The sequence below is a fragment of the Terrapene carolina genome, unplaced genomic scaffold (assembly GCF_002925995.2).
Source record: "Terrapene carolina triunguis isolate 2854851 unplaced genomic scaffold, T_m_triunguis-2.0 Scaffold88, whole genome shotgun sequence".
Taxonomy (NCBI): Eukaryota; Metazoa; Chordata; order Testudines; family Emydidae; genus Terrapene; species Terrapene triunguis.
In genome coordinates, this window is record NW_020664439.1 from 8,510,116 (window position 1) to 8,537,392 (window position 27,277).

Sequence of the window (27,277 nt, forward strand, 5' to 3'; positions counted from 1 at the left end):
ACTGATAAAGACCAACATGTGACTAAACTTCACCAGTGCCAGGAAGAGGGAAGAGATCTGACTATCGTTTTTGTTGAGCAACTCCAGTGTTGCAATTTTCTTTGAAGAAGCTGAAAAATACCCTTTTCCTCTCCCCGTCCCCGGTACACTCGCTGCCACCACTGCGCAAACTGGGAAGGGAACAGCCACTGCTCTGCTGGAGAAGGGATTGAAAACCAGCCCCAGATCTGCCAAACCTGGGGGGGAGGGAAGAGAGGAAGGAGGCTTCAGTTGGTAGAGTCACTTGTGATCTCTCCCCCGGAGGGGGGGGGGTCTCGCCCCACTCTCCCTTGTTTGTCTCTGTGCCGCAGCGAGACACTGCAGCAGCCACTTCTCTCGTTCAACCCGCCCTAGCTCCGCGCCCCGGCCCTCGGCAAAGCCCCAGCTCGGGTAGGAACCGGCCACACGCCGCGCCGCGGCTGCAACTTCCCTCTGGGCGGGCATCCCCAGCCGCAGCCCAAGCGCGGTCCCGGGGGGGAAAAGGAGACGTTGCACTCACACGCAGTTCCCGCTCTCACACGGACACGCACAAGGTCCCTTCCGCCCGCCTCACGCAGTCACTCACCTGCCCAGACAGAGGCGGCAGCAGCAGCTGCTGCCCCTGAGCCGCCGCCTCCCAGCCAGCGCGGCAGCAACTGAGTGGCCCGTTACCGGTAACTCACATGGAACCGCGAGGCCTCGGGATGCGCGCGCGCGCGGACGCCCTAGAGCTGAGGTGAGAGGGAGGGCGGTTACCTAGGCAACAGCTTCCCCCTAACTCCGCCCCCCACCAACCCAGCCAATCCGATTGCGGCTTTCAACATCGGCCTCGGTTGGCTTCCCGCTCGCTCCTGCTGACAGCGCAGGTTAGAGGTGCGGAGGGGGGATCAGGCCCGGGAGGGGAGGTCTCAGACTGGGAGCGGGGATTGCCTCTGAAGTGCAACGCAAAGTGGGGGAAGGGAAGCGGCTCGGGAGGAGCCCGGGCAGGGTGGCTTGCACCATGGATGGGCCTGTGAGGACGAACGGAGGGGCCCGGGCAGGGTGCGCTGGGAACGGGCTGGGCGAAGGAGCCTAGGCAGGGAAGGTAGCCCCTGGGCTACAGGGGGCAGGGAGGGGCGAGAGGCTATTACAGCACCTGCTGAGCTCATCTTTCAGCATCTGGACGGCTCCATTATGACTGATACCCAGCGTGTGGGCACCTGCATCGCTGGAAAATATGGGGAGATGGCAATGATCCATAATGCGCTCATCCTGCTTCAGCCTGCCACGCCTGTCAGCAAACCCCAGCATTAGGGCAGGGGCATGAGTGCCCAGGTGCACAAGGGGCCAGCCTCACTTAGGCACCCCAATGTGAAGACTTGTACCAGGATCAGGCTGTGCTAGACTGTGAGTACACTGCAGGTGAAGGGCAAGGGATGCCCCAAACTGGGTACCGAGTGGCAGCTACCCAGGAGTTACAGCAGTCCTTCCCTGATGCCCCAGCCTACGACTTGGCAATGCACCCATGAAAGAATGGACTGGGGTTGGAGTTCTGCTGCTCACTTGCTGTGTGATGGAAAACTTATGAGTTTGTTTTCATTTTAACAGTGTTCCTGGAAATAGCTGAATAAGTGCCAAGTCCAACTTTGAGTAATAGTCTTACAGCCATTCTCTGACACCTGCCCTGGCCACAACACTGTAATTGTTTCCTGAGCAGGAAACAACAGGGTAAAAAGATCTTACTATTCCTTATTTTTATCATACTATGTGTGAAGTTGGCCCTAGGTTTTGTAGGGTCCTCAATGAAGTAACTTACAGAGTTGCCCCCAGTTCTCTTCCACAAGAGGAACTGTACTCAGGTGCCCTCTGACTTGCAGTGTCCCTGCCTTCCCTCATCCCCAAATCTTGGTTATTCAAAAGTGAACCTAGAAGCAGCAAGGCCCTGTGGGCAGCAGAGGTGGCAGAGGCCCATAGAAACACAGGGTCCTACAGTCCTGGTTACATATTGGTGGCAAGTCTCCCCGAGACCAAAAATAGAGCAGCTGCTATGGGTGGTTCTACTTAAGAGCAGCCTTGATTGTAGAATAGTATTACTGTTTTGTGTGCTAACAGTTTTTTTGATGTAGTGAGACTGCATCCATTACTTATTCATTGTAGCAAAACATCACATTATAAATAAATTCTGTTATTGCTACTACTGTACAACTCATCTTAAGTTAGTATCCTCCCTGAGGGTGTCTTTGGAAAACTGCAAGTTACATAATATATTATTTATGCATCTTTACAGTGAGGATTCTTACAAATTAGGGCCATGTTTTAAAAGGGGTCATCTTCTTTGTTCACACGCAGCTGGGAAAGGTTCTTAAAAGAAGAGCACTTTGAAATGGCTGTTGGAAAATAGCAGGGGAGGTTTTATTACAGGAGCTTCTTTCCCTGCAGCAGCTGATTCTAAAAATGAGGATTTAGCATGGATCTTTTAATGTAACTGTTACAGAAAATTATGTGGAAACTAATAAATGCCACTGAAAGGAGTTAAAAATAGGCAAACTGTCTTTAAAAGACAATCAAAGAAAAGGAAATTTGAATGTTGTTTTTGTGTACCTGTAACTTATGAAATACACATGCTGTTCCTGTGTACCTATAACTCAGACAAAATGAATTTTGCACACAGTGAGCGTAGGCTCCTGCTCCCACTGAGGTCAATGCCAAAATTCCTATTGACTTCAATAAAAGCAGAATGAAGCTTTAGTACATTAATTTTTTCATATTTAAAATGGAATATAGTCATGGTAAGCATATTAAAAACACTTCCTTAGCATAGTAATCACACTTTATATTATGGGGTTTTTTTTCAGCTTTGAATAGAAGCAAAAGTGAAATTGACCAGTATTTTTATTTTCAATTTCACTTTCAGATACTCATGCACTAACAATGCATAATGCTAGGGTTGGCAAAATTGTAGCAGAATGTTTGTATGTTCTACTCGAAGATTTTGGGAAGAATGAGGAACTTCAATCCCAACTCTCTCCAGTTAACCTAGGTATTGCATGGGAGATCAGTGGGTGATGCAATAATTTTAGGCAAAATGTCCAAGTTACACATGAGTCAATAATAGAGCTTGCCTACCATGTGTCAGATTTTTGCACAACCTTACTCTTCATTGTTTGTCTGAATTAATAGTTCCTGTGAGTGCTTATTTTCAGTTCCTTTAGGATTATTTAATATCATGGATAAAATGTAACAGTTCTTTCTGAATATCATGATCTTAAAGAATATGTAGGAATATGATAAATGCTTCTGTATAGAAAAAAATATAGTATTTGTTAATATATTTTAAATGAAAACTAAACTCATCAGGTGAGAGTTTTGATCATAAAGATATTTATCTCTCCGTAGGGCAAGTTGTCACAGGTAGCAAGCTAACACATGCACTTTTGCTCATCACCCTAATTCATTCAAATTAAACCAATCCATCTGAGTTTTTTTGTGTTTCTCTACCAAAGGAGATTTGTTTGCAGAAACAGGTAGCATGAAAAATTAGCAATATTTGACTCTTTGAGAAGTGTTCTACTTTATTATTATTTGAAATATTAAATCTCAAACATCTAGGTTTAGAAATTTAGTTGGCATTAGTGATACTTTGTAGTACTTTGACTGTTTTTGGAAAGGCTGGGTGGAAATTGTTTAGAAAACGCTTATTTATTCTGGCTTTTGCAAATTTTAGGTTGTTCTGCATGTGCCAATGCAGTTTTTATAAGGTGCAAACCAGCTTTGGTTTTGCTGAATCTTTAGTGGACTGAGCAAGGGGGCTGGGATTCATAAACTCTGGAGTCTTCACTCTGCCATCCTCTGACTTTAATAATGATATTTTGTAGTTGAACAGCATCTGTTATCCACAGAACTCAAAGTACATTACAAAAAAACTAATACTGGGTAGGCAGTTCCTATTATACTTATTTTACACATGTGAATCAACTTCAATGGGGTTGCGCCCCCTTGGAGATCATACATGATTGAGATCTTAGATGGTAAGCTCTTTGGAGTAAAAACTGTTTTAATTTTATGTCTATACAGTTCTTAAATAAATAAGGGTATTGAAGAGGTCTCAACCACTAGGCCTTTGATCAAGACATGAAGATATTTGGAGTTATAACAGGTCACCTTCCTGTAATATTGTGATACTTGTCATAAATTCCTAGCTATCACAAATGGTGCACAGAGTGGCAAGCATCTGGGACAGAATTAAAGTTGTTTGAAATATTTTAAATCTGCATTTTATATTCTCCACTACTTGGGAGAGAGAAAAAGGGGAGGTTTTAAATGTAACCGTAACTTTCAATTTCTTAATTTTCAGTCTCTCTCTGAAAATAACATTCTATTAATGCTTTCCCCCCCCCCCATCCCCAGCTATTGTTACATACAACAACAGTGTAACAAAGGTTTTGTCTGGGAATTTTGTATCTGAATCATGTCTGTTCATGTAAAACAATGTACACCTAGGGCACATTTTTGCACACTGAGAACATGTAATACTTTTGGGGTGATGGGTGATTACAAAGCATGTATTCTCTCACATTACTTTAGCCACTGCTTTACCAAGAGAACTGAGAAGGGAAAAGGAACTGCTTTACCAGGAAAAGGCACTAACACACAAGGTAAGTTTGCAGATAGTACAAAAGTACTGTAGGGATAGATGCAAACACCTACAAGAAAAGAAGAAAAAACACAAAAAATAGAAGACGCAAGACAGTTGATAGGAAGCAAAAAGAGATTGGGGGTTAAAAATCAACCTAATGTACTGAGAGAAGTATCCAAAACAACAGCTACATAGTAGGATTGGAAATCCTTAGAAAATAATTGGGGCCAAGCAAAACTACAATGTAATTGTGAGTGGCAAACAAGATATTATCTTACTTTATTGTTACCACCATATCACAAAAAACAATCTTCATAGGGTAGTTTATGCACAGGCACTTTTTTGAAAAGTACCAGATAAAATCAGAGCCCTGGTGAATATATTTTTTTCTCCTCAAAAAACATGTTCTATCCAAAGCTGCAAGAGTACAATTTTGAGAGTATAATGGCTACTCTGTTTGCTACAGTCACTCTATTATCAGTATGACATCTACTGTAATACATGTAACGAGCTTTAGAACTCCTTGCGTATGAAAAGTAATGTGACAGACTCCTAATATAGTAGTGAGGGAATACCCAATTCCGTACAATTTTGGATTTGGGGAATCTGTCAAAATGAGATGTACAAAACTAGTTTGAATTTGTAACCCTTTTCCCTGTATTTTAAACTTTTTTCCTTAGCTGTATTAAAGAAAAGATTATGAGCCTACATCATATATGGAAAAGAAAAGGAAAACCATCTGTAAAAGCTAAGCTGAGACAAGTTGTGCCCTAAAGTATATGCAATTATATAGATTCTGGGTTTTTTTTTTGTTCAATTTGCCTCTTTTCCCCTCTATACCCTCACTCCCTCCCCCTCTCAGTTTCTATCTGTCACTGCTTCCCCTCAATTCTATTTTACCCATAGATTTTCATTAATTTTTTTCTCTACCCTTTCCCTCTTCCTGCCCCGTCCCACTCTCCATAGAACAGAAAACAGATAAGTTTTATGTATGAGTGTGTTCAAAGTTAGATAAAATGAGTTCACCTATCCTTCACAGTAATGTAGGCAGAAAGAGAATTTAGGATTTGAGTTATTTCAGGTTGATCCATTAAGGAGAGCTGGCACTGGTATGGGCGTTGGTTTCAGATAAATATACTTTACAGCCTCTGAAATGTCTACTTTACCCGTAGGGCTGGTATGACTTCCCCTTTTGAGTAAAGGTTTTAGCCACCCTTATGTCCTCATACACTTATGTCCCACCTTGTTAAATATGTTCTGTGTTGGCCAGCACTGCTTTTTATTTGCTTCTATCCTTTCTTTCTCACTCAGAACAGAATGCAAGAGACAACAGCACATAAAGGAAACACCTAAAGGAAAACATCAGTCTGCAAAAACGGCATTGCTGGAAACGGGTGAACTAATTAAAGAGGAGACCAAAACAAAGGTTTTCCCCTTCAGAGGTGCTCTGCAAGTGATTTTTTTTTAACTGAACTTGTTCCCTTTTTTACTTCCTATGATACATAAAGAACTTAGAAAACTTTTTCCTTTATTAAAGATTGTTCTGTTCATTATCTTAGGTGCCAGGAATGTCAACTCTACTCTTCCCTAGTTTTGCTGCAAGATCCACTTGATATCTCAAAGAATGTATATTGTTAACTCTTACACCCTAACTTAACGGATGGAAGATGGTGAATCTTTACTGTTTTGGAGAAAGAATATTGCTAGTGATTCAAGTTAAAAAGGTGTTAACAAAAAAAATTTAAACAATCAGACCTATTTCCTGTTATTTCAATCTTGGCCTATGTTTTCCAAACATGGGTGCCTGAAGTTAGGTGCCAAAAACCATATTTAGGCTCCTAAAATAAAAAGTGGTGATAGGTACTACAGCTTCTGGTGACTTCAGTATGTGAAGAGAGGATATTCGTGAAACCTACAGAAGAATTCTGTGTATGAGGTCAAAATATTGCAACACATGGAATATTGCAACAGTTTGTAAATGATGTGATAAAGAAGTAGCTGGATATGGGTAGGAGGCTATTACATCAAATTCAACACAGAACACAGCCTATAAACAAAAGAGATCATACTGGATTATTTCCTTCTGAATGATAATTTTTAAACAATATGATATCAGCACTGGCCATGGCCGTTATGAGTTTCAGAGTGTACAGTTAAAATGCTAATGGATATGAAAAGGGAAACTTGGCAACCAGTAGAACACTGATTTTTTTTTTAAACCAAAATGTTAATTTAGAAGGTATACTTATGTGCTGGTCTCTTATTACCCTTGCACTACCATGTGTCCCTATTATAAGCTTCTCTTTGTTTCTCACAGCTAATACAATGAAGGGGGAGGCAATGGCAAATAATGGGCTGAGTGACATCAGACTGAAAATGCAGATGTCAGACAAAACGGATATACAGCTTGGCTAACGAAGCCAGAGCCTGCAGCAAGAAGTTGTCAATAATGCTTTGCTATATCAAGTTATTTAACATTTACAAAATTCACTGCAAAAATTTACTGTTAATGCAACATCGTTGTTGAGAATTTACAGTATCTGCAAAGGAGACAGGAAATTCAGACTACTCCAGCTTTACCTGTAACAAAATGCTCAGCAGCTCAGGTTGCTTTGTGTGTGTCATTCTGGTGCTCCAGTCACTCAGCTGGCTTGCCATTGAATAAAGAGTCCAATTTAAGGTCTCCAGCTTCATATTCAAGCTCTCAGTGGAATCAGCCCAAGCAACTCGAAAGATTGCCTCTCCCCAGAGTCCTTGACCTCTCATGCCAGCTGCAGTCCACCAGAAATATCAGACTATCAACCAATAGCTCCTAAAGCTTTTAAAACAGCCTAAAGCATCTAAATTTCTAATCTGGAACTAAGGCAGAGAGTAGATGCCTCCTGAATGCTGCCATCCTGGACTGAGGCATATATCCATGCTGATACTGTCCAACTAGGCAGCAATCATTTGACAGAGATGCCAATTCAAATCTTTTGGTGAAGGCAAACAATTGCCTATCACTGATTATTATTATTTTTATATTCCAGTAGCCTCAATCAGATGTAGGCACCCTACCAACATATTAGAAGATTGAAGCTTCCCGTAAGAGCTTACAAACTAAATAGACAAATCAGATGAAGAGTGAAGGAAAAGGAATCAAGCACACAAGCCGTAGTCAGTGATAAGTGGCTATGTGATGTTAACTACATATGTTTTTTTAAAAACTTTTTGTTGTCGTTTTTTAAAATATAAATTTGGGAATAGGGCAAGGGGGGAAGGAGATGTGTAATAGAAGCACATGAATAGTGGGAAAAGGAAGGAAGGGCAAGACAATATTGAGAAGGGAGGGAGGAAAAGGGAGAGAAATACAGGAAGGATGGAAGGGAACACTATGTCTGTTTTCTAGGTATGAAAGGAACAACTGCAGAGCAGTTCCTGGCAGAACATCAGTATCACTAGTCAACCTAAGCAGCAATCCATGATCAGTGGAATCAAAATCTGTTGAGAGGTCCAGCATGAGAATAAATGCCAGTTGACCTCAAATTAACAAAAGATCAGTGCCGTAACAAGGGTGAGGCGAGTGAGGCACTTGCCTCAGGCACACAAAGCTGAGGGGCACAGAAAAAGACAAATTAAGTTTTTTAATTCTTATTATTTTATGAAAAATTATAATCACATAATATGCACATTGCGTCATGACAAATGTACAATGTAAATGGCAAATAAACAGAATACACCCTACAGTAATTATAAAGCATTGGTTCTCAAACTGGGGGTTGCGACCCAGTTATGTGGGGGGTAGTGAGCCCCAACCCCAGCTGCAAGTTGCAAGCCCCGACCCCTGCGCCTGGCTGTGAGCCCCGACCGCGATGCATGGCTGTGAGCCCCACCCGCTGTGTGGAGCTACGAGCCCCAACTGCTGCGCCGGGCTGTGAGCTCTGACCCCGACAGGGACGCACGCAGTGATGAGCTCCCAAAATCCTAAGAACCGGTTCCCTACCAGGTCCTCGGTGGCACTTTGGTGATGGGGGAGGGGGGGTTTTCACTCGCTCTGGGTTTTCAGTGGCATTTCGGTGGCAGGTCCTTCACCCGGAGCGAGTGAAGGACCCGCCGCCAAAGTGCCACCGAAGGCCCAGTAGGGAACCGTGTGGTGAGTACGGGCCCAGAGCTCTGGGGTAGCGGGGGGGGGGGGCTCCAAGGGCTATTTAAAGGGCCGGAGCTCCAGCAGGTAGAAGCAGGGGAGCCCCGGGCCCTTTAAATAGCCCTGAAGCCCTGGGGTAGTGGGGGGCTCCAGCTGCCTCTGCCGCCCCAGTCTTTTAAATAGCCGCTGGAGCCCCCCTGCTTCCCCCAGGGCTCCGGCGGCGCTGCGGGGGGGGGGGGGGGAAGCGGGGGAGCGTCCCCTGCTGGGAGCTCAGGTGGGCCAGACAGAACGGTCCCACGGGCCAAATGTGGCCTGCGGACCGGAGTTTGCCCACCTGCCCGCCCGCCCCTTTAGGAACCGGTTCTGCACCGGCTTCTACATTTAACAACTGGTTCTTGCGAACCGGTGCAAACCGGCCACCACTGGACGTGCGGCTGCGAGCCCCAACCCCTGTGCCGGACTGTGAGCCCCGACCCCTGCGCCCAACTGTGAGCCCCGACCCCGGCGTGCGGCTGCAGCCCCGACCCCGACCCCTGCGCCGGACTGTAAACTCCGACCCCGACCCTAGTGCACGGCTGTGAGCCCTGACCCCAACCCCTGCGCTGGGCTGCGAGCCCCGATCCCAGGCTGTGAGCCCTGACCCCGACCCCTGTGTGGAGCTACGGGGCTACAAGCCCTGACCACTGTGCCGGGCTGTGAACTCTGACCCCGACAGGGATGCGTGGCTGCGAGCTGTGAGCCCTGACCCCTGCGCCAGGCTGTGAACCCCGATCCTGACCCCAGTGTGCAGCTGTGAGGCAAGCCCCGACCCCGACAGTTCATGATGCACATCTTATATGTATTAGTTGATTTTGTACGTGGATCTTATGATTAAAATAAACGTTCTATTATCATTATTATTCTTGTTATTTACATTTTTTTTTTTTTTTTACAAAGTAACTACTATGAAATTATATGGAGCGGGGAAGGCACAATTTTATATTCTTGCCTCGGGTGCAAAAATAGCTAGTTACGGCTCTGCAAGAGATAATTCATGACCATGACAAGTGTCGTCCCAATGGAATGCTGGAACCCAGAATGGAATCTGCCAGGGGGGTGGTGTCCAGATGCACATGGAATTGACAAGCTCTCCCTTCTCAACCACCTCTGCAAAGGAGGTGAAGTTTAAGATCATGCAGGATTGAATAGCAAGTACGACCACATCAAAGGAAAGTATCTTGAAGAGGGGTTAGACCTCAGTATGTTTAAGAATTGTCAGCATCTTCTCCTCGCTCAGTGAGGTGTTAGTAATGCCTCTCAATATTGACACCATGGCTACCACACTTGCTTTGAGACACCAATATGAATAGGGATCAGGACCACAAGTGGTGGACCTCAAGAAACTGAGAAGACAACAGATACCTCCATCAGAAACTAAATTTGTTTGATTATGAAAGCAAATGTCTCTCAAACAGAAACGCCAGAGACCATCCTAGAACTGAGACTGGGGCCTTTGGGTGCCATCATAATATAAATATTTACAAATAACATAATAATAATAATAAATAATCTACTCAAAAAAACTCCTCATAGCAGTCATTTGAAGAAATTACAAACAGGGTGAGGCAGACCAGAATAATCAGATTGTGCAAAGACTCCAAATGGCTGAGGAAAAGTCATGTTTTTTGGCCTCAGTCACAGCTTTTTTGTACGTTCCTTTCCAACTCCAAATGGCTCCTCTGTTAAATCCCCTCCCATCTACACACCAGCCATTTCAGCTCCTGGGGATTACTTTTAAACTTGGTGGTCTCGAAGCACCAGAGACAACCAGGGTGCAGTGAGAGGCCAGGAAGCTGAAAGCCCCTGCTAACAACTGATAGCAGCTGTTAGGGTTAGCTGATTGACACCCTGATTTGAAGGGGAAAACAGATACTGTTCTGTATTTGTACAACCCCTAGCGCAGTGGGATCCTGGACCATGACTAGGGCTCCTAGGGGCTTCAATAATACAAATAATAAGATATACCTTGATCTCAGTAAAGATCCCACAGAAACTATTACACATGTGCAGAAGCCAACTTTCAATTGCTCATAACTTTATCACACACTTTTTTCAGTCTTGGTTGTGAACATACACTTCAGTGGCTTTTCACTTACCATATTTCAAAGTTCAGCTACAACTTAAGTCTCTGTGTAATGAAAGCGGTGGAAATTTTTCTTCTAAAGGAGAATGTATATTTTTCACCATTGCAGAATTCAAAATTGATAAAAAGATTTTATCTCATATGGCATGAGCCTTTAAACAGTCCCAAATATTTAAAGACATGCTGTCATCTGAAAGATTTCAAGTCATTTAAATACTTATATGTTGCCGTAAATATTTAAAGCACATTTAAGGGTGTCATTTTCAGCATATGATGTGACTTAAATGTTTATGGCAAATTAAAGATTATTTTTTTAAATCGTAGCAAATTAAATGCAAAAAAAAAAAACTTATGAAATGTTAAGGTTGTACAGTTAAACTAATCAAAAATTTGGAAATGCAAAGTTAAGGTGCCAATCACTATGCTAACTCAGTTATGTTACATGTACAGTGTATATACTATACAGCATTTTCTGTTTGCTGTTTTTGTTAAATGCATAGGTTAATGTGTTACTGTTTATGTCAGTAAATCTATATCATAATACATACAAGAAGTTCACCACAGCTGGGGCAGCGTTGCTAGTGGAATCCAAAATATTGCATTCCTGACTTTCAATGACTTCAACTGAGCAGCCTTACAGTGTGGTTATGGTCAAAAACAAAAGTGGCACTTCCTCAAAAGATTTGCTACCTGGGTGTATTTTAAATTTATTTTAATTACAAAAATAAGTGTTTACTGCCCCCCCCCTTTTTTTTTGTTTTGGTTAGCCTTGCAGAGCCAATACAGCCAAGAGAGATTGAACTGGATTATTTTTGGATTCAAGCACTATGTAGGGAATTGTTAACTAAGATGCAACTGCAGAATCATTACTACAAGTGATGATGCACAAACTAGAGAAAAAAGAAGGAAGCCAAACTTGTTGTTAGAAAAATAATATATATTTACTTGTAAAATAATCATATTAAGGACCTGATCCTGCAAGTTGCTGCGTACTCTCCACTCCTGTTACCACTCAGCAACTTGTCAGATCAGGCCTTTTGTACAGATATCTTTGAGAGTGAGTAAACATGGAACCCTACAATATCCTGTTCACAAAATGACATTGTAGGGTATAACCTCACTTTTACATTTAACCCATTTTTTTATGTAATCTTCCTATCAGCCATTATCTCAATTTAGTTGCTCACATGTAGTGACCTGGACTCGTACTCAGTTCCAACATTCCTGTGCAGCACTAGGAATAGCTGCATTGTTAGTTTCCATTCTTTGGATGCGATATTAAACTGAGGTCCTTTGTGTTATTTCTGCTGATTCTAATTGAAGTTAAAGATCCCATGACACATTTTGAAAAAACGTAGCTAGCTTATTTATTCTATTACTAAAAACCGGTTCTAATGGGTTAGCTATTTCTGAAAGTATAATAGATGCCATATCTGCCTACATAAATTTGTACTACCAATAACACTAGCTTATCACTTCTGGAATATGTTGATTGTGAAAAGTATTATAAGACAATCAAATGCTATTCTTCAAAATTAATTGAGTGATAGTACTGACTGAAATATGTAATAGGGTTAGAGTTTTAAACAATTATAAAAGGATAATAAATAGCTTGTGATAACAATTACAGTGGGCCAGTTTCTGACACTCTTACAATAAATAGTACCTTACTCCCTGAGACAGGAGTAACCCCACTGAAGTCAATGAGATTTCTCATGTGCTTAAAGTTATGTTTATGTCCCTTGCTGAGGCAGGTCTGACACGAGTAAGGACTTGTCTACACTGGAAAGTTTTTTTGGTATAACCTAACATGCAAATTTAAACCAATATAGTTAGACCAGTATAATTCCCCCCTGCAGACATTCTTATTCCACTATTCGTGCATTTTTTTCAGTTTAATTTATGTCACTTTGGAAGCGGTTTAATCTAAACAATAAATAAATAAATAAAAATAAACCCATTCTTATACCAGAATAGGAGTGCCCATATGGGAGGGTTACAAACTATATTGGTGTAAGTGGTAAAACTTTCTTGTGTAGACAAGGAAAGTTGTCTACAGAATCTAGCCCATTATTCTCCTATCCAAATGGCAACAGCATACATCATTCCTCATTACTATGTCACCTTGTCTACTGTTGGAAAACAATGTTGAGTTATTAATTAAAGATTGTGTGTGCTGTCAATTAAAATAAAACCTCAGGAAACATGACAAAGCTAAATTGTCCAATAGTTCTCAATTTAAACTGTAGTGTAGTTTATTAAAGGGTAGCATATAAAGATGTTTTTCTGTTGTCAATACACTCTCCTCTGCTGGGACACACTTTTTATATCCCCCAGATTAATGGTTTATTACTACTCTTAGCAAAGGGCAAAAACTAGACAGGCGATTAATAGTAGAAACTAGAACACAATTTAAGGATTTTAAAACAAAACACTTTTCTTTCTTCCTTAAATCTGTTTTCTAGCCTATGCCTTTTCATTAAGACCATTTTGATTGTATGGAGAATTTAATATTTCTCATGTGATTCAGTGTTGTGAAAAGTTAATAGAGTAATAATCAAATCATATAAATGAAGATATACTTTTTGTAAATGAACAAGGTAATCAATCACATCCATAATCTGCAAAGACAGACTCGTCTCTGAATTTGGCCTTGCATGAGTGTGAACTGGTGTAACATACACCTTTGTTCAGTCTGCTTAGGGCCTTATTCTCCTGTCACCCACACCACCATTGTAAGTCAGCAATAACCACAACACAAGATAATGGATTTGCACAGAGATAAAACTGGTGTAAGAGAGAAGACTCATGGCCGTAGGGGCCATAAACCCTATGTACATTACACCAACTTAGTCTCTCTTAGATTCAAATGCACTTATTGATGTGTAACTTGCACATTACCTCTGAATTTGGTCAAAGTGCCACTCGTTAATCATAAAGACTTCCTCAAACACAAACCTTCCTTTATGTCACCTGAACTGCATGTGATGTACAAAGCCAGAAGGAAACTAAAGATGACTAGGTTAAATTACAGCTACCATAAATATAGACATCACATTCACTCTTCATTTACCAAAGAAAAAAACTTAACAATTGGATAACTTTTGTCTTCCTGTGATCTGAACTGGTTAATATACTCTACTTTACTAGGATCTAATATAAAAAAAGCTGCTAGAGGCCAATAAACTACAGTGACTGAAAAGTTCATTATATGTAGGGCCCTTCATTTTCAGTTTTTACCAAAAACCTCCAAAAATCCCCAGGTTTTGAAAAACCCAGTATTCAGGTTTTAACCATTTTAACCCAAATGTTGTAAGTGCCAGAACTCCCTGGGCCTGGCTCCCACCATGTACCGTCCCCGCCAGACAGCAAAGCACACGTGTGTTGGTTGGTGGCTGCTGCAGATTTGCTCAGAGAGCCTGGTCCCAGCACCCAAGACTCGTGAACATTGCCACAATTGGCCACTGGGAGCAGAAAGCTGTGCCCAATAAGAACTGGCCCCTGTCCACTTCCCTGCTGAACAAAGCCCCTGGACCCAGCCCTTCAGTGTGACTCCAGGGCTCATCCACTTTCCCCTCATCCCCCTCCCCTCTGCCTGATGCCCCCCTTAAGTGCCAGGCATCCCTGTCCCCATCACACTGCCTCCCATGAATACCAGGCACCCCCTCCCACCACATGCTGTCCCCATCGGTACCAGACACGCCATCCTCACCTGCCCCTATGAGTATCCCCAGGCAATGATGCCTTCAGATATGTGACTGCCTGAAGAGGAGCCTCAGAGAACAGAGCCTCATCTGCTTCCCCCACTGGGAGGAACCCCCTCCTGACCCAGCTCTTCTGAGGAGTGCACAGTGCAGGGAGGAGGGTAGTGGCGGCCCCACTACTTCCAGTGAATCTATGTCTCGGGGTACATCTACATAGGGATAAAACACATAACAGCACAGCCATGGGGAGCCCAGGTCAGCTGACTTGGGCTGCAGGGCTAAAAATTGCTGTGTAGACATTCAGGGTCAGGCTGGAGCTTGAGCTCTGGGACACTCTGCCCTCTAGGATCCCAGAGCTTAGGCACCAGCCTGAGCCAAACATCTACACAGGGTATGTCTACACTGCAATTAAAAACCCATGGCTGACCCATGCCAACAGACTCAGGCTCATGGGGCTCGGCTGCAGGGCTGTTTAATTGCAGTGTAGATGTTCAGGCTCGGGCTGGAGATGGGTCTCTAGGACCATGTGAGGTGAGAGGGTCCCTGAGCTCAGGCTGCAGCCAGGGTGTCTACACTGCAGTCAGCTGGCCTGGGCCAGTTATGGATTTTAAATTGCACTGTAGACATACCCTGTGTGACTAGGATCTGCAGGACTGCCATTGAGTAGAACAAAGCCCCTGGACCCAGCCCTTCAGTGTGACTCCAGGGCTCATCCACTTTCCCCTCATCCCCCTCCCCTCTGCCTGATGCCCCCCCTTGAGTGCCAGACATCCCTGTCCCCATGAGTATCAATGGCAGGATTATTCCCTGTTCTTTCATCTCCATCCCCTTCACAGATCCCACCCTCCTGCTCTTCTTCTCCCCTCTGTTCTGCTTTCCTCTGTTGTCTCCTAGCTCCTACCCCTGTATCCCTCCTGTGAGACAGGAAAGAGGATGATTTTGGGATGGGGGTTGTGTTCAAGTACTATTCCTTTTCTATTCTCTCCCATGTCCTTCAGGAGACACCAACCCATTTTGGTTGCTGGAGGATGCCTTTCCTGAGACACTGTGGAATTTCTCTGCCCTATAATACTTAAATGAGGTCTTTGCTGCACAAAATTTAAGCACTAATTCACATTGCGACTAGAAAAGGTTGAAAATTATCAGCATTCAAACAAAAAAAATTAATGAAGTACTTCTAATTTCTGATTGAAACCCTTCAGCGGTCATATGAAGTGCAGAAAAAATTGGAATTCTGTTCTTAAACAGACAACATTCTCTAACACATATCACAGGCAACAACATCTGTGAAGAACTTTGTCACAAAAGCATGTCTGGGGAGATTCCAGGAAAAACAAACAAATCTTTTCATTTCCATTTTGCCAGAGAGCGAGAAACACTTGTAAAGCTTTTCCAAAGTTTTCATACAGAACTCTCAAAGCAGTAGAAAGCAATGGTCACTTGTAATAGGTCCCCTAAATCTTTTAAGAGCGATCACCATTCTGGAAAGTAATTGTGCTGTTTGACCTCCATAGCAAAAGTGTGGCCTTACTGATGAATGTAAAGACTATATTTTTATCTTTTCCATCTTTGTGGCTCCTAATGAAGAAAGGGCCAAACTGGAAAGCAAATTCCATGCATACATAATAATGCCTTCTCCAGACAACGGCGACATCACTCCATTTAAATTTTGGAAAATCCATTGAACTGACTTGGAGTTGCAGCTAGCAAGAGATGTTAAGAGTAACAAGAAGGGTTTCTTGAGGTATGTTAGCAACAAGAAGAAAGTCAAGGAAAGTGTGGGCCCCTTACTGAATGAGGGAGGCAACCTAGTGACAGAGGATGTAGAAAAAGCTAATGTACTCAATGCTTTTTTTGCCTCTGTCTTCACAAACAAGGTCAGCTCCCAGACTGCTGGACTGGGCAGCACAGTATGGGGAGGAGGTGACCAGGCTTCTGTGGAGAAAGAAGTGGTTTGGGACTATTTAGAAAAACTGGATGAGCACAAATCCATGGGGTCGGATGCGCTGTATCCGAGGGTGCTAAAGGAGTTGGCGGATGTGATTGCGGAGCCATTGGCCATCATCTTGGAAAACTCATGGCGATCGGGGGAGGTCCCGGATGACTGGAAAAAGGCTAATGTAGTGCCCATTAAAAAAGGGAAGAAGGAGGATCCGGGGAACTACAGGCCAGTCAGCCTCACCTCAATCCCTGGAAAAATCATGGAGCAGGTCCTCAAGGAATCAATTATGAAACACTTAGAGGAGAGGAAAGTGATCAGGAATAGTCAGCATGGATTAACCAAGGGGAAGTCGTACCTGACTAACCTAATTTCCTTCTATGATGAGATAACTGTGGATGAGGGGAAAGCAGTGGATGTGTTATTCCTTGACTTTAGCAAAGCTTTTGATACGGTCTCCCACAGTATTCTTGCCACCAAGTTAAAGAAGTATGGGCTGGATGAATGGACTGTAAGGTGGATAGAAAGCTGGCTAGACTGTCGGGCTCAACGGGTAGTGATCAACAGCTCCATGTCTAGTTGGCAGCCGGTTTCAAGCGGAGTGCCCCAAGGGTCGGTCCTGGGGCCGGTTTTGTTTAATATCTTTATTAATGATCTGGAGGATGGTGTGGACTGCACTCTCAGCAAGTTTGCAGATGACACTAAACTGGGAGGTGTGGTAGATACACTGGAGGGTAGGGATCGGATACAGAGGGACCTAGACAAATTAGAGGATTGGGCCAAAAAAAACCTGATGAGGTTCAACAAGGACAAGTGCAGAGTCCTGCACTTAGGACGGAAGAATCCTATGCACTGCTACAGACTAGGGACCGAATGGCTAGGTAGCAGTTCTGCAGAAAAGGACCTAGGGGTCACAGTGGACGAGAAGCTGGATATGAGTCAACAGTGTGCTCTTGTTGCCAAGAAGGCTAACGGCATTTTGGGCTGTATAAGTAGGGGCATTGCCAGCAGATCGAGGGACGTGATCGTTCCCCTTTATTCGACATTGGTGAGGCCTCATCTGGAGTACTGTGTCCAGTTTTGGGCCCCACACTACAAGAAGGATGTGGAAAAATTGGAAAGAGTCCAGCGGAGGGCAACAAAAATGATTAGAGGTCTGGAGCACATGACTTATGAGGAGAGGCTGAGGGAACTGGGATTGTTTAGTCTCCAGAAGAGAAGAATGAGGGGGGATTTGATAGCTGCTTTCAACTACCTGAAGGGGGGTTCCAAAGAGGATGGAGCTCGGCTGTTCTCAGTGGTGGCAGATGACAGAACAAGGAGCAATGGTCTCAAGTTGCAGTGGGGGAGGTCTAGGTTGGATATTAGGAAACACTATTTCACTAGGAGGGTGGTGAAGCACTGGAATGTGTTACCTAGGGAGGTGGTGGAATCTCCTTCCTTGGAGGTTTTTAAGGCCCGGCTTGACAAAGCCCTGGCTGGGATGATTTAGTTGGGAATTGGTCCTGTTTTGAGCAGGGGGTTGGACTAGATGACCTCCTGAGGTCCCTTCCAACCCTGATATTCTATGATTCTACGACTTCCCAACTTTGAGTTGTGCTGCTTTCCCCACCCTCGATGTCTCACCTGATGTCTCAGCTGATGTGGACCGAATATTTCTAAATGCAAGACTGCAGGAGAATGAGCCTTGGGTGGAAAAAATAGACACTGAAAAAATTGCTGTGAGCCTACACTACCCAGGACTTTTGGAATTTACATTGAAGCCCCTTATATCCAGGGTAATAGCAGAAAACTGTTATTAAACTGTTGTTAAAAGAAAATTAAAAAAAAATAAACCACAGCATTATATTTCTGTTACATTCAATACTCTTAGTTTTTTCTATTTGTTGTTTTTTTTCTGTCCTCCCATCCTGCAACATTAACACTGATAATTACCCAGAAAACTTTGATAATTTTTTCCACTAATTTTCACCTGTTTTTCAAGTTTTATAATAAACACTAATTAACACCTAAGAAATTCTAAATGAAATAAAAACCGGAAACAAGGGGCCTTAATTATATGAAATCCTGATCTATATAGTTAACAAGAAACACAAAAGTATAACAAATGGAAATATACTGTATAATTTCACTAACAATACCAATTCTTAAGTACAAAAGGGCTATTAGTTCATGTGATTCCCATTAGAATCTGAATTTTGAATTTCTTGGCTTTTGTGAGTGTCACAATTATAATGAGAGTGTCTTTTTTAAAAAAGAAAAAATAATAGAAAGTGATAAAACTTGTACTTAGGCATTTTTAAAGTATTTATATTTTTGACTTAAAATACGTAGGGTGTAAACAAGCTTCTTAGGACTTATGAGTATCTATTCTTATCATAGAAACTTTTACTACAGAATTGGTCTTATAGCCATGGGACCTGATCCAACAAACCAGGTCCCACTGGCTTCTGTGGAAGAGAAGTACACTCAGCACAAGAAGGCACCTGTAGATAAAACTAAGTGTTTAAATGTTTTTTCTTAAAATTTCATTTGTCAAAAACTCTGGCACGCCACCAAAAAATACTACTTTCTGGTCAGTATATAATGGGGTTAAATTCTCACTATTTGGGATTAACACCATTTCTTCCAAACCCTAATCTCAAAAAGATAGTGTTCAAATACATTTCAGAGCAGCATCTACAAAATTATAGTCACTGTTCATGGTAAACAATGCAACAGAGGTTCTGGGCATATCCCTAAATTGTCAGTACATGTGTCATTTGTCACATAGACATTTGTTATTAGACATTGTTAGTCACACTGAATCACAGAGACATGCATTACTTCCAAGAATTCTGTTTTAAACTGGCTCTTTGAAATATATCTGCATCATCTTGACTTTTAGAGCTAAATTACCAACATTGTTAATTTTGAAGTCTGGTTGAGGGACATCAAAAAAATTAATGTAAGAGCTTAAAGAGGAAAAAAAAAATACACCAGCCTCAATTGTTTCAAGCTTTCTGTTGCATCTATTTTTAGATTGTCCTGTGTTCCCAATTACTCATTAAACTGTTTCTCTCACCCACTCTCCCTAGCAATCTATCATAACAAATTTGAAAGTCTTATTTATGTGAATCATCCTCCTTTTAAATTGAACAACCACACAAATGCTGCTGGTTCTATTTTTATAGTGGCTTTGCCAGCTAAACAAATCATAGGATAGGTGAATCACACAATTACAGTCTGGATTCTGAGAGTGGATACAGAATGCAAATGGACTGATGCCAATTTAGCTTCACACTTTTCAATCTATCCCCCTCTCATCTTCCATGTATTGCTGTAACATTCTTCACACCAGCAGTGGAGCTGCATTTGTCTTTCTTACAACATAGCTGTTTACTTTGGTCCCAATTCAGCAAAGCATTAAGCAGGTGCTTAAATCCCGTTAAGATCATTGGGGTTTAAGCACATGCTTAAGTGTTTTGCTGAATAGGGATGGTTTGCTGAAAGAGCTTTTGGGAATAATACCCTACTTATATTACAGAAAGAAAACTGGATCAATTTAAATTTACCATCTAAAGTATCTAAGTATTTACAATCAAAAGTATCTCCCTCCTGCTTGAACACACTGATGTATTGGAGGCAGTTCATAGGAGCCTTTTGTTAAAATTCTACACCAGGCTGAAGGCAAGGTTGAGATGGTTTCCCTGTCTCTGATGGAGTTCACACCCTCTCTGGATATTGTTAATCACCTTTGCCAGAGATGCCATCCCTGTGGCTCATAACAATACTTCTGAAGGATAACTTTTCTGCTTTTGGAATAAACCAGATTGCATTAAATGACAGGAATGTTCAACACAAAATGTTCCTGGGGGAGAATATGAAATCTTACACCCCCAATCCCATCCCAACTGAAATTACACTAGTTGACTAATATGTTATATATGTCAATATGTTAAGCAATGTCTAAACATTTCAGTAAGTACATATAAGCCCTTGTTTGCAAAATTGTATTGCCTCTCTCCTTGGTTATGAGAAATACTCCTCTACCCCGATATAACGCTGTCCTCAAGAGCCAAAAATATCTTACCGTGTTATAGGTGAAACCGCGTTATATCGAACTTGCTTTGATCCGCCGGAGTGTGCAGCCCCGCCCCCCCCCGGAGCGCTGCTTTACTGTGTTATATCCGAATTCGCGTTATATCGGGTCGTGTTATATCGGGGTAGAGGTGTAGTTCTTGTTAAATGGGAGAACAGCAGGTTACATTCCCTAGTTCCTCTCCCTTCAAGAACATGAGTCCCTGATACACAAGGTTTAACCTAAGAAAGTAATTTTTAATCGATCACTGCTTGAACTCCTTCTCGATATTTCCCTATATTTGTTTTCCCAAGTTTTAAAATCTCTCTCTCAAATCTGTCAAGAGAAATGCTCCTTTCTAAGATCTTTGATGGGCTTTGTAGTGGATGTCGGGAGATATCGCCATTCTCACAGTGTTACAATTTTGATGCCAAGAGGGAGCGGGGCAGGGGCAATTAAAGTCCCATCATGAAAAGTGTCAGGTTCCTTTTCACACTACTGAGGCTTTTTCAAGTAATATTTTAATTTCTCATCATGAACTGTCCAGAGGCTGCTTCCTGAATTTCAAGGCTCTGCACTTCCAGCGGGGTTATTCTGGGATGTGAGATCACAGAGCTAGGTCTCCTTAGATTGATGCCTACCCTAGTGGAAATCCCCTTAAGAAGTAATGCTGTGTCAAGCATACAAATTAATTCTGTGTACTCTACGTAGCATTAATTCCCCTTCCTTGAAGAATCCCAGGGATGAAGACTGGTTGCCCCGAAAAGCCTGAATTCCACTGGGTTTCCAAGACACATCCCTTCTTAAAGATCGAAAATCCATCACCTTCAAAGGAGAATGCAGAGGAAAGTTTACAAGAGAAAACTCAGGGAGTTTCAAGTAGAATTTGTTCTCTCCTATGAATTTCTCCTGTAGTGCCAACTTTCCTGACGAATTTCTACTAGATTATACTTACAGTTCTGCTCTGAGAAGTGCATGTAAATATGACACCTTCCTACTCAACATACATGTTTAGAGTCGTATCTGTTCCTTTTAGTGGCAAAAACAGTTTATTGCAATTTATTCCCATTAGTCCTGCAGAGGCAACACAGATTTGACCAGATTGTTGAGCATAAGTAGTTAACAAATATTTCAAGGGACCATTCAAGGTGTAGTGGCCTGTTAACACTTCTCCAGTCATAGGGAAGAAAGGAAGAGGGTGGGTTGGTTAGGTTGTTCGTGAGTTACAGATTGTAATAAGTCATAAATCTACTGTCTTTATTCAGTCCATGATTCTAGTGTCTAGCAAAGTAATGAATTTAAGTTCCCAGGATCAGCTTTTGAAAGTGTTGTGCAGGTTTCGTTTGAGGATAAGGACTGATAGAGAGTGGTCACTTTATGAAAAGTTTTCACTTACAGGTGATATGTTTTTGTCTTTTATCATTTTCCTATGTGAGTTCATTCAACAGCATAGTGATTATCTGGTTTCACCCACATAGTTGCTAGTGGGGCACTTAGTGCACTGAATGAGGTACACCACATGTTGTGTTAGGCATATGGAGGATCCATGGATCTTGAAAGATGTGTTGTGAGGGGTGTTGATAATTGTAGCAGTGGAGATATGTCTGCAGGTTTTGCATCTGTTGTTCTGGCAGGGTCTGGAGCCACTTTCAGTTGGTATCCTGGTCTGCAGAGAGTTTGCTTCTGGTGATGAGCTTGGAGAGATTGGAGGGTTGTTTGAAAGCCAGAAGAGCGGGTTCAGGAAAGATTTCCTTTAGGATGGGGTCCCAATTGAATATATGTTATAGTTGTTTGACGATACCCTTTATGGGTTCCAGTGTGGGGTGGGAGGTGACAACTGGTCAGAGGATCATTTATTTCTATAATGAAGCAGGTTCCCTTGGGGTAGCTGGGTGGCCCATTCCATGATCTGGTCTACTTCTCTGGTGGAATGTCCTTGTTTGGTGAAGGCAGTTTTGAGAGTGTTAAGGTATATATCCCAGACTTTCTCCTCAGAGCATATTCTGCGTTATCTGAATGCCTGGCTGTAGATAACAGATTTCTTGGTGTGTTTGGAGTAGTTATTGGATCTATGAAGGTAGGTGTGGTGATCCGTGGATTTCTTGTATGTAGTTATCTGCAGAGTTCCATTGTTGAAGCCAATCGTGATGTCCAGGAAGTTGATGCTGGTGTGGGAGAGTTTCAGAGAGTTTAACAGATGGACGGTGGTGGCAATCTGAGGGAGTTTAAGTCATCTGCCCAAAGGATGAAAATATCATTGATATATATCAAGTATATCATTGGTTTCTTGGTGCATTTGTCTAGAAATTCTTCTTCAAGGTGGACCATAAAGAGGTAGGTGTATTGGGAAGCCATCCTAGTAGCCATGGTTGTTCCCATGGTTTGGACAAAGCATGTTGTTGTTGAATGTAAAATGGTTATGGGTGAGGATGAAATGCATGAGTTTGGCAATGTGTTTGGGGTGGATAGCTGAGGGTTGTCCATTGTCTTGTAAATATTTGAGGCAAGCAGCTATGCCTTCATTGTGAGGGGTGCTGGTAGATAAGGAAGGGACATCCATGATGGCAAGGGTGGTGTTCTGGGGGATATTGTTGATGTGATGGATTTTGTGGAGGAAAACTGTTGTGCTCTGAAGGAAGCTGGCCCTTTGTGTGGTGAGTGGTTTGACGATGGTTTCTATGAGTCCTGGTATTCCTTCAGGAAGAGTGCCATGGCGAGATATGATGGGCCAGACTTGGCTCTCTTGTTTGTGTATCCAGGGAAGCATGCAGAGGGTCCCTGGAGAGTTTGTGGGGGATAAGTTTGTAGAGTTTCTCTTGGAGTTGTTTGGGAAAGGATTTGATGATATCCTTAAATTCCCATGTAAATTGTGGTGTGGAGTTGTCTTTGAGTTCTTTATAGTAGGTGAATTGGAGAGTTGGTTAGCTTCATTAACACAATCACCGTTGAAGACTACAACGGTGCCCCCTGCGTCTGCTGGTTTGATCAAAGAAGTTGGTCCAATAAAAGATATTACTTCACCCATCTCAAACCGGTAGTTGTTTATTAGGTTCCAATCAGTTGCACCTGTACAGATCTACCTAGGGATGCACAATGTCACTGAGGACATCACTGAGAGACAAAGATTTCATAGGTGTAAATAAGAGTTAATTTGACCTGCAGATCCTTTAGTACTGGTGAAGATGCTTTAAAAGGAAAGAAGCCCAGATGATTTTCAGAGCTTAGACGGACTGCAGAATCGACAGTTAAGGGGGGGAAACACCCTGTTTTTTACATGTATAAGGGGACTGTTGCCCCCTTACTAACATTCAGTGGGGGTGTTTTGGTTGGCTAACTCCCAGTGCCAAAAGAAAGGGGAAGGGTCGATGGGAAATCAGGACCCTGAGACTGACAGTCCCCAGGGACAATGGAGAGAGGCCAATGCTCCAGGTTAGCCTGACTGACAGGGTGGGCAGGCTAATCAGGGAGTCAGGGGGGTCCCATCCTCCGTGTGAGCTGGAATTGCCTGGGTCAGACAGATTGGGGCCGAGCTAAGGAGAGAGCAGGGGCCCGAGCTGAGCTGGGAGCAGAGCTGTGCTAGCCAGAGGGGCCAGAACAGCAGCCCAGGAAGCAGGTCAGAGCTGGGAGCAGAGTCACAGAAGCAGCCCACAGAGCAGAACTGTCCTGGGGGAAGAGCTTCAGCCACAGAGCCAGAGACACAGCCCAGGGAGAGCAGATCCTGTGCTGGGAGCAGAGCTGCAGCCACAGAGCCAGGTGTGGTGAGCAACTAGGGCCAGCCAAGGAGGGGCTTCTGGGCAAAGGGCCCAGCGCAGAAAGACACCCCCAGCCAAGGGTCCTTGCAGGTCAGACTGGGGGAGGGGAGATCTTAACCCGATGATGGGCTAATGCTGGGAAGAAAGGTCTCACCACTCAAAGCCTGGAGGTGTGTGGCCACCATCAGAGCAAGTGTCCAACCCGCAGCATCCCTGCAGCACAGCCAGGGCCTGAGAAGAAGGCCTGGGACCTACAAGGAACAGACAGTGAACTGCCCTGATGTTCCAGAGACACTATTTGTAATGTTCCCTGCCTCGGAGCGGGGTGATGTGTTTTCCTTTAACCTTTCCCATTTGTCCTTATTCTTTTTTTAAATTAATTGTTGATTAAACAACTTGTATTTCCTTTAAATTGTATGTAATGATCAGTGGGTCAGGGAAGTACACAGTGCAGAGAGAGTAGCTCAGAGTGGGGACACCCTAGCCCCTGTCCTAGCGACCACAGCAGGGTTGGGGGTTGAGCCCCCCAGAAATCCTGGCCCCAGCCGTGTTGGGGTTACGAGGACTCTGCCAGACAGGAGAGTGGAAGGGGAGTCCTCAAGGGCAGGGAGGCCTCTGGGTAAAGGAAGTGGGAGTGAGGACTCAGATCCTTTCACTAGCCCACTTCACCGGGGTAGTGCAGAAGCCAGGAAAGTTCCCCACAATAGCGGGACCATTCCCCCGCGTACACATGTAAGCAGAGCATATTTAATATGGAAATCAGTGAGCAACAATAAACATGCAACCCTACAGGGCCATGTTTACAGAATCACTTTTCAAAATACAATCAGATTTAAAGATAAGAGAATAATAACTATTACTCTCTGTTTTTATGGGGTTTGGGCACCGTTAAATAAAAATTCTCTTACGGTGACATTTGCCTTTTGTTATGGATTTTAATACTGTATTGTGACAAGACTGCCTCAGAGATATGGTTCTATAACATGTCACTGAAGGACTGCTGGTTTGTGAACAGTGACATAACCACTTGAGTTCTATATGAAAGGCAGAAGTACCAGAGAGCTTTTTACTCCATTCTGTATGCTTGTAATGGCAGCTTTTTCTGACTAATATCTTCCTATTGGAGTAAAAGCACCAGTTTCCTTACTAAACTCTACAGACTGCACCCCAGAAACCAGATGGCCACCAGCATGCTCTATCCCTCAACAGATTTTCCATGACCACTTGATGGTGTTTGTGGCATCCGTAACAGGACTTGCTCAAGAGATGCTAATTGTCTTCTCCAGAAGACAAACAGCAGAGGAAGGAAGGAAGGAAGGAAGGAAGGAAGGAAGGAAGGAAGGAAGGGAGCTGGTGGCTGGCAGTGGGAAGAGAAAGAAACTCAGCAAAAGTCAATGATGAGGGCGAGTGGGCAAAACTAGACCACACAATGGTTATTGTACCTATTTCAATAACAGATGCTGGCTCTTCATACATGAATGGCATCAGCATAGAAACAAAGTAAACATCTTTTCAGAATGAGCCTGCCCTGCTCAGGGCAGTGCTTCTCCAGCAGCCAGTGGATGGGAGTTTGAAATTTGCACTCGGATTGTCGTGAGAATATCAATCCCCTCCTCCCTGTTTGGAGCTGTAAAGAGTGCTTCAATGAAGATATGTGCAGGAGTGCTACTTTCCAGATGCCTCTTGGTTCCCCCTGGTGGGGAAGGTGCACACATCCTTCTATGGGACAGAGTGAACTGCCTACAAGCAGCTTTTGGGTGTGCCTTTAGCTAGCTGCAGCTGTCTGTGCAGAGCTTTACTGATGGTGAGTGGAGTTTTCTGGAGTTTTCCACAGGAATGAGGAAGTTAACCAAACAGGAAAAATTATGGCTGCAGTAAGGAGTTACTAAACCTTCAGATTTTTGAAATTCAGATACCAGGGCTGTAGGTCAGTCTTGATTGGGGTAGCAGAAAGACTCACCAGCTTCCAGGCTAGTTGAGAAATTCTATTCCAGCTAGCAATCTTATTTTTTAATTTAGGAAGCTGTACGCAATAGCAACAGCTGTTAGTCAGTATTTTGTTCATCTGAGTTTGGAGGGAAGCTCCTGATACAGGAAGGTGATGATGGTAAGAGTAAGTGTTTAGTCCACATGCACTCTCTCCAAGTCTGCCAATCAGAAATTTCTTCACATCCCCTTCCCAGGCTTCTTCAACCAATCCCTCCTGGTGCATGGGAAGGGAGTGCTACCTCTGCAGCAACTCCCTTTATTCCCAGTCCTACAGAACTGTGGTTCTCAACCAGGGGTAGGCAAAGGTCTTTCAGGGGGTACATCAACTCATCTAGATACTTGCCTAGTTTTACAACAGGCTACATAAAAAGTACTAGCGAAGTCTAAAATTGCATACAATGACTTGTTTATACTGCTCTATATACACTATACACTGAAACGTTAGTACAATATTTATATTCCAATTGATTTTTTAGAATTATACAGTAAAAATTAGAAAGTAAGCAATTTTCAGTACTAGTGTGCAGTTACACATTTGTATTTTTATGTCTGATATTGTAAGCAAGCAGTTTTTAAGTGAGGTGAAACTTGGGGTAATGAATACAGATCAGACTCCCAAAAGTGATACAGTAGTCTGGAAAGATTCAGAACCACTTCTATAGAAGTCCGTCCACAGGTGGTTAGTGTGAGTGAGACAGAGAGATGGTCATACCTCTGATTCAGCTATTTCCTGTATTTCTTTCTGAAGCTGTCAAGGCTGGATCCCCACTTTGAACTTTAGGGTTCAAATGTAGGGGCCTGCATGAAAACTTCTAAGCTTATCTACCAGCTTAGCTTTGGTCCGCTGCCACCATCACAAGAATTCCCTCCCTGGGAAGCCTTGAGAAACCTTTCACCAATTCCCTGGTGAACACAGATCCAAACCCCCTTGGATCTTAAAACAAGGAGAAATTAA

At 43.0% G+C, this 27,277-nt stretch overlaps 1 protein-coding gene and 1 long non-coding RNA gene across 3 annotated transcripts in view; one reads left to right on the forward strand and one right to left on the reverse strand.

Annotated features, from left to right (window-relative positions):
* The window catches only part of PIK3CB (phosphatidylinositol-4,5-bisphosphate 3-kinase catalytic subunit beta), a 213,856-nt gene that overhangs the window by 169,986 nt on the left and 16,593 nt on the right, over window positions 1-27,277 (reverse strand). Inside the window, exon 1 of one of the 2 annotated variants that reach the window (XM_026650134.2) lies at window positions 605-731. The exons of the other annotated variant lie outside the window; for it this stretch is intronic. The gene's annotated coding sequence lies outside the window, so the exon portion shown is untranslated. Of the gene's footprint in view, window positions 1-604; window positions 732-27,277 lie in introns of those variants that run through there. 2 annotated transcript variants of the gene reach the window in all.
* Window positions 4,580-7,448, forward strand: LOC113406283. Its single transcript, XR_003369717.1, has 3 exons — window positions 4,580-4,652; window positions 5,945-6,075; window positions 6,193-7,448. It is a non-coding gene; the product is annotated as an uncharacterized LOC113406283 (long non-coding RNA).